Genomic DNA, 7,958 nt, shown 5'->3' on the forward strand with positions numbered 1-7,958 from the left:
CAACCGTTGCACTCCAGATCTCAGTAGGAGTTAGGGCTACATGCTTGTCTGTGTTTGCCAGAACACAGCAAGTCATGCCCTGAGGTTTGTACATTTCTCTGTGCACCTGAAAGAGCGAGAGAGATAGACACCGAACAAGCCCTGCATTCCAGGCAACGTTCGCCAGGGAGAAGTGTTTGGCGGGGTCGTCCTGAGCCTGCAACTTGCTCAGCATTGGCAACCAATACAGTTGGTCGGGCAGCAGACAGGGGTTTCAGGCCTGATGATGCCAATGTGGCACGCTGTCACGGCAGAGCCTGGAGACTGACGCACCATGGGGCACTATGTGGTTCTCAACTTCCCTGCATGTCTGACAGCTTTCATGATAGTATTAAAAGATTCTGCCAGAAAACAGTCTGGTGGTTTCTCTGATGCATAAACATAGTTACCCTAGAACCCAGCAGTCCCACTCCTGAGCGTCTTCTCAAGAGCAAGGAAAACACACGTCCACACAAGAACCTGAGCATGGACGTCCACAGCAACATGTTCACAAGACACATGTGGAAGCAGCCCAGTGTCCACCCATGGAGAAATGGACACACGCAGCATGGTCTGTCCACACACGGGAATATCGCTCAGCCGTGAAAAGGAATGCGGCTGTGACACACGCTCCCATGTGGATGGACCTTGAGCACGTCATGCTCAGCGCCAGACGCGAGACACAAAAGGCCACACAGTGTGTGATTCCATTTGCATGAAATGTCCAGAACAGGACGATCCACAGAGACAGAAAGTGGTTACCGGGGGGTGAGGGAGGGGATGAGGAGTGACTTCTGATGGGGATGGGGTTTCTTTTGGGGTGATGGAATGTTCTGGAACTAGGTAGATGTGATGGTTGCACAACTCTGAATATACTAAAACCTACTGAATTGCACTCATACAGTATGTGAATTATATCTCAATAAAGGTGTTAGTAAAGAAGATTCTGGGACATTTTGTTTGATATCTCCCTCACCCTGGCTAAACAGGTCCTGTGCCCCGGTGCCAGCACCCCCAACACACACAGGTGCTCGTTCACTGAAGGGGAGGACGGCCCAGCAGGCTGGCTGCAGGTGCCTCTGGCTCCCCTGATGCTGGAGCCCTTCCCGGGAGAAGCCACTTCCATTTTATAAGCAGGGAAACTAAGGCTCCCCCAAGGCCACAACTTGGCATGGGCAGAGGTGGGGTCAGAATCCAGGCAGGCTCAGCCGGTTTCTTTATCACAATTTATTGCCCCCAACCCCAGGACAGTCCCAGTTCCCTCCCAGCCCCTCCTCTGTCCTTCCCGCTAGTCCTGTTGCCCCGGAGCATTAGGCTGGAGGCTGGGACGGCCAGCGGCCAATGATCTTCTGGATCCAGGACACATAGGGGCCCACAGTTGTGGCCACGGGAGGCATGAAGATGTCAGTGCAGGTCTTGGAGCTGAAGGACAGGATCCCAGCTAGTCAGCCTTTGCCACACACCAGGGTCCCACCTGAGTCACCCTGCCAGAAGGACAGACCATGGATCAACCTCTGTGCCCATTGGAGGGTGGCCAGGGTACCCCAGCTGGGGCACGGTTATCCCCAGGGCTTGGTAAGATACTTGGGGCTGTTCACAAGCCCCACACACATCCCCTCCTCCCTCCTTCCTTCTTGTCCTTTGAATGCTATTGGCTCCTTCTTCCCACGCTGGGGCCTTTACCCATGCAGTACTCTGTGCCCAGATCATCTTTGGTGCTGGGGTTCACACCACGGTGCTACCGCTCCTGGACTGTGTGACCTTGGGCAAGTTGCTTAACCTCTCTGTGCCTCTGTTTCTGCATCTGACAAATGGGGCTGCTGCCACCCTCGAGGACTCCCCAGAGGATGGAAGTGACAGGGGACTGCCTGGGTCACCATCCTGGCCACGGGCTACTGTGGGTGCAAACAGTGGAACCCACAGCCCTCCTGCCAGGCCAGGCTGTACCCGCCTCGCACCCATCACCTTGCAGGGGGCTTGCTTGTTGGAGTCAGCAGCCAGGCAGACCATGTGGGGGGTAATGCTGCTGTGACAGAAATGACTGTTTTTGCACATCCTGGTGTCCAGCACGCAGACATCCAACTCCCACAGGGCCTGGGCCAGCTGCCCACCCTGGTAGGTCAGCCCCCAGCTGGCCACATGGCACCAGGCTCCCATCGACACAGCCTGGCGCCTTCTGGGCAGGGTCGTCAGGGGCTGGATGGTCCTGCTGGACTTCACCTTCCTGTCCAGCTGCAGGTGACAGACAGGAGAGGGCAGGTGAGTGAGGTGCAACTGCAGGAGGAGCAATCTCTCAATTCCCCTCCCCTGTCCCCCAGCACCTTAAGCAGCGCGAGGTCGTTCTCCAGGTCTGGGGTGACTTGTAGTCAGGGTGTGGGATGGCCCTCCTGATGCAAAAGGCAAGGCGGGGGTCGTGGAGATGGTGTAGGCCCAGCACCAGCCTCAGCAGTTCCGTCCTGCAAGTAGCGGGAATGAGGGTGTGGACGGCCGGCCCTGCCTGGGTGACCACTGCTGCATGTAGCCCCGGCCCCCTGTGCATCACTCACAGCAGGGCCGAAGACTTGTTACCCCCAACCCCGGCGCACACACACAGGCAGGGCCCCTTGCCAGGCCTTTCCCTATGTCTTCTCAATCAGCACCCTCCAGGAAGCCTTCCCTATTCCGATTCCCACCCAGCCCTGGCCCCAGGGCAGGAGCTGTGTGTCCAAAAATGCCAACCTTCACCCTGGGGCTTCTGGAAAACCAGCTCCAGGATCTCCCCTCATGGGGGGATCCAGCCTCAACCACATTCATTTGTTCAGAGATTAGCATGTGCTCATCCTTATAACTTTGCCCAAACTATAGAGAAACAAGCTCTCTTTCCATAGTACTTAAGGCTCCCGGCTCCCCAGTCCCCCCAACCCCCGGCTCCCGGCTCCTCAGTCCCCCCAACCCCCGGCTCCCCAGTCCCCCCGACTCCCGGCTCCCCAGCTCCCCAGTCCCCCCAACCCCCGGCTCCCCCGCTCCCCGGCTCCCCGCTCCCCAGTCCCCACGACCCTCGGTCCCTCCTCACCGGTCGAGGAGTCTCCGCACACGCCGGGCAGCGCAAGCGCCAGCAGCACGAGCAGCACGGCCTCCAAGTGGCCGTCCACCTTCTGCCTCCAGGCCCGCCATGGCCGCCGCCACCGCTCTAAGAACCGCGCTAGGGAGGCCGAGAGGCGGCGCCGGCAGCTTTATAGCGGCACGTGACCCCGGCGTGCGCGATCCCAGCCTAGAGAGGAGCGTCCCGGCGTTGCTAGGATACGGGGGCGGGGCCTGCCAGGAAGGGCGGGAGCCTGGTACATCTAACCCGGTTCTTTCAAAAATTTACAAAGAAGGAGCTGTAGGCTGAAGAGCAGCTACAGTACCGTCGTTTGTGTGAAGGTGAGAAAGAAAAATAAAAAATGATAGAAAAACCGGTTGAAATGGTAAACTCGGTTTATTTATTTATTTATTTATTTATTTTTAAAAGATGGCCGGTAAGGGGATCTTAACCCTTGACTTGTTGTCGTCAGCACCACGCTCTCCCAAGTGAACTAACTGGCCATCCCTATATAGGATGGGAACCCGTGGCCTTGGTGTCGTCAGCACCACACTCTCCCAAGTTAGCCACGGGCCGGCCCTTGTAAACTTTATATTACTGAAATTTTATCACAATTAAGAGAAAAAATTAATTAAGTCACGGGAGAGGGAGCTAATAAAACCTGACCAGACAGAAGTGCAGGGCTGGTCAGAGCCAGGGCGGGAAGGAGGCTGTGGGCTGTCGGGCGCCTGGGCTGGGCTCCGCCGACAGCTGGGCCGCGTTCCTGCCATTCCCTGGGACAGGCTCATCCTCTGGATGTCGGGGCTGCGGGCACGCCCAGGTGCCGAGCCAGGCTCGGGGGCAGCAGGATCGCCAAGGGCAGGCTCAGTTTGCCCTCTCTGCATGCCCAGGGCCTGCAGCCTGCCCGCTGATTTTTGTGTCTTATTAGGTCCCAGGAACTCCTGCCGCCCGGGTTAGCCTCAGGGGTGGGGTCCACCCCGCTCTGCAGAGGGACCTTATCCCTGAACCTAGGCTGTGCTGGGGGTGGTCTCAGCCTGGCTGGGAGAGATCAGGCCACTGTTGCCTCCAGAAAAAATGAGGAAGGGCCTTTCCTGGGTGTACCCCCTGCCCTTGAGCCCACCTAGCCCCTCTTGCACCCCGCACCTCTCTGTTCTGTGAATTAGCCCAGTTCATGGTGGGGGTGGGGGCTGAATTGTTCTCTTCCCTTGGCAACCCGGGGCATGTTTACCAGGGCAGGCAGCTCCTAAGTCAACAGGGGTGTGTGTGTGTGTGTGTGTGTGTGTGTGTGTGTGTGTGTGTGTGTGTGTGTGTGTGTGTGTGTGTGTGTGTGTGTGTGTCCAGCTCCTAAGTCAACAGGGTGTGTGTGTGTGTGTGTGTGTGTGTGTGTCCAGCTCCTAAGTCAACAGGGTGTGTGTGTGTGTGTGTGTGTGTGTGTGTCCAGCTCCTAAGTCAACAGGGTGTGTGTGTGTGTGTGTGTGTGTGTGTGTGTGTGTGTGTGTGTGTGTGTGTCCAGCTCCTAAGTCAACAGGGTGTGTGTGTGTGTGTGTGTGTGTGTGTGTGTGTGTCCAGCTCCTAAGTCAACAGGGTGTGTGTGTGTGTGTGTGTGTGTGTGTGTCCAGCTCCTAAGTCAACAGGGTGTGTGTGTGTGTGTGTGTGTGTGTGTGTGTGTGTGTGTGTGTGTGTGTCCAGCTCCTAAGTCAACAGGGAGGGTGTGTGTGTGTGTGTGTGTGTGTGTGTGTGTGTGTGTGTGTCCAGCTCCTAAGTCAACAGGGAGGGTGTGTGTCCAGGCCTAGGGAGCAGGGCTGATGGGGTTCGCCCTTATTTAATCCTGTGTGACTCCTGAGCAGCTGCAGGCCACCCGCACACCCTTCACACCTCCTCTCCACGACTCCATGACACAGATAGCCCTGCCATGACTAGTGCTCCCCCTGGGGCCTTGGCTTCAGCTGCAAAGCAAGGAGAACCTTAGGCATCTCCAGGGTCCCTCTTTGCCCCCAGCTCTGAAATCCTGCCTGCAGTCGCCAATCCATAGCTGATCCTGGGCCTCTCTTGTGTGCCAGGGCTGTTCCATTTGAACTTTGCTGCTTGAGGGACTCCGGTCTCAGGCCATGTCAGTGTTTCCATTGTGAAAAAGAGCCAGTTGCAAAAAACTTCTCCCCCATGGCATGGACAGGGTAGAAGGTAGTAAATGAGAGAAGAGCCAACCTTGGCAAGAGCTATACCCAGGAAGTGGGGTGGGAGGGAGGGTGGGGAGAGGGGCAGGGGCCAGGCACCCCTCCTGGTGGAGGTGACCCAGGCACTACTTCTGAAAGGCCAGAGACGTCCGACACTCACCTCAGGACTCGGTTCTGTGATGTTAAAAGACCCCATTCCTCCAATCTTTTGGTTAAGCCTGCCCTGCCACTAAGGGCCTCCCTCCAAAGGCTTGCCCCAGGGCCCCCTTGGCCTACCCTCCCACTAAGAGTGCCCCTGGCCTTCCCTGGCCTACCACTATGGGCTGCCCTGGCCAGATCTGCTGCTAAGGACCCCACTGCCACTAAGGGCAGGCCTGTCCAGGCCTATACAAGAGACCCACTGGTCTGGCCTGCCTCAGGGCCCCTGTTTTAGTCCATTTTGCGTTGCTATAACAGAATACTTGGAACTGGGTAATTTATAAAGAAAAATGAAATTGATTGCTTATAGTTTCTGAGGCTAGGAAGTACAAAGTCCATCTGGTGGTGGCAACAGTGACCCAGGGGTCTCACATTGCAAGATGTGCTCTTCTTTTAAAGCCCTCAGAACCATACACCTGACCACCATTTTTAATCAATACAATTGGGCATGGTCTGCCCCTGGCCCTCCAAACTCATGTCCTTTTCACATGCAAATACAGTCGTTTCATCCCCGCAGTCTTAACTTGTTTCAACTCAAGAGTCCAAAGTTCAAAGGCCCATCTGTGAAATCAATACAATTTATCTACTTCCAAGATGCAATGGTGGGACAAACATAGGGTACATACTCCCATTCCAAAAGGGAGACATAGGCCAAAGGAAAGGGGTATTGGGTTCTGAGCAAGTCCAAAATCCAGCAAGGCCGGCATTAAATCTCAAAGATGGTGAATCATGTACCTTGAGTCCACGTTCCATGTCCTCTGCATGCTGGTGTGGGGGTTGGGTCCCTAAGTCCTCGGGCAGCTCTGCTCCTATGGCTTTCCTGGTTGCAGGCAATCCCAGGCTGTCATTCCACTCTGTAGCTCCACAGGTCTGGGGTCTCCGTGGCAGTCCTGCTCTCATGGCCCCACTGGACATGGTGCTGATGGAGTTTCTCTGCTGCAACTCCGACCACACATTTCCACTTGGCATTGCTCTAGCAAAGGCTGTCTGCAGTGACTCTGTCCTGGTGACAGATCTCTCCCTGGGCTCCCAGACTTTTCCATACATCCTTTGAAATATGGGTGGAGGCTCCCAAGCCTTCTGAGCTCTGGCATTCTGTGAGCCCGAAGACCTAACACCATGTGAATTCCACCAAGGTTTCTGGCTTGTATTTTCCAAAGCTGTGGGTCCAGCCACACCTGGGGTCAATTTAGCCACAGCTGGAGCAGCCAAAGCAGCCAGGGTGCTGGTGCTAGAAGCAGTTTCCCAAGGTGGCCCTGAGCAGTGAGCCCGTGGAAGGCTCCTCAAGCCAGTTCCCCAAGACAATTTTGTCTCCCTAGATCTTTGGGCCTGAATTGGAAGAGGTGGCTCTGCAATGCCTTCAGGGCCTTTTTCTCCTTCTCTTGATAATCCCATTCTCTTGTGTTAATCTTCTTAGTACAATTGAATTTTCCTTCTGAAAATGCTCTCTTCTTCTCTACCACATGGCCAGGCTGCAAATTTTCCAAATCATTACACTCTGCTTCCCTTTTTAGTTCTGGCTTTATGTCATGCCTTTGCTGCCATAACTCAGAGCAGGCTCTAACAAGTAGCCATACAGCTCCCTTAATGCTTTGCTGCTTAGAAATTTCTTCCACTAAATGCTCTGGTTCACAGCTCTTAAGTTCCAACTTCCATACAGTCCTAGGGCATGGACACAATGCTGACAAGTTCTTTGCCAGTACACAGCAAGGGTGATCTTTGCCCCAGTTTCCAATAAACTCCTTATTTCTATCAGAGACCTCGTTTGAATGGTCTTTACAGTCCATATTTCCATGAGCATTCTGCTCAACACCATTTAAACAGTCTCTAAGACACTCCAAACTTTCCCTCCTCTTTTTGTCTTCTGAGTCCTCCAAACTCCTCCAAACTCTCAACACCCAGTTCCGAAGGCATTTCCACATTTTCAAGTGTCTGTGACAAGCAACAGCCCACTCCTGGTACCAATTTTCTGGGGCTACAACAGAATACTTGGCACTAAGGGCCTCCATGGCCAGGTCTACTATTCTGGACCCACTTGCTGCTAACAGCCCCCCTTCTGCTAAGGGCCTCCCTGGCCTGGCCTGGCACTAAGAGGCCCAGTGGCCTTGCCTGTGCCTAGGGTCCCCTGCCCTAGCCTGCCACTAGGGACCCTGTAAGATGGGCTGGCCTGCCATTACGGCTCCCCTGGCCAGGCAGGACTACCCCAAGTGCCCTCTAACCTAGGATGGCCTGCTCCTAGGGAAGCCCTGTGGCCCTGCTTGGCCTATCTCAAGAGCTTCACTAGCCTGGCCTGGGCTGTCACTAGGACACTGCTGGCCTGGCCCAGCCTGGCTGAGAGCCAAGGACCCCTGACCTCTCCTGGGCTGTCCCAAAGGACCTGCTGGCCTGTCTTGGCCTGGCACTTTGGGCGAATTCTGTCCTGCCCTGGAATGCCACTAAGGGCACCCATGGCCTGACCTGACCCTAGGCCCCTGTGCCTTCGCCTGCCACTAAGGGCTGCCCTGACT

General features: G+C 55.4%; 1 pseudogene; it reads right to left on the reverse strand.

Annotated features, from left to right (window-relative positions):
- Nucleotides 1–1,258: 1,258 nt before the first annotated feature.
- On the reverse strand, nucleotides 1,259–3,183 carry LOC134386417 (granzyme M-like; annotated as a pseudogene).
- Between the last annotated feature and the right edge of the window lie 4,775 nt (nucleotides 3,184–7,958).

This window comes from Cynocephalus volans, chromosome 9 (genome assembly GCF_027409185.1).
Source record: "Cynocephalus volans isolate mCynVol1 chromosome 9, mCynVol1.pri, whole genome shotgun sequence".
Taxonomy (NCBI): Eukaryota; Metazoa; Chordata; class Mammalia; order Dermoptera; family Cynocephalidae; genus Cynocephalus; species Cynocephalus volans.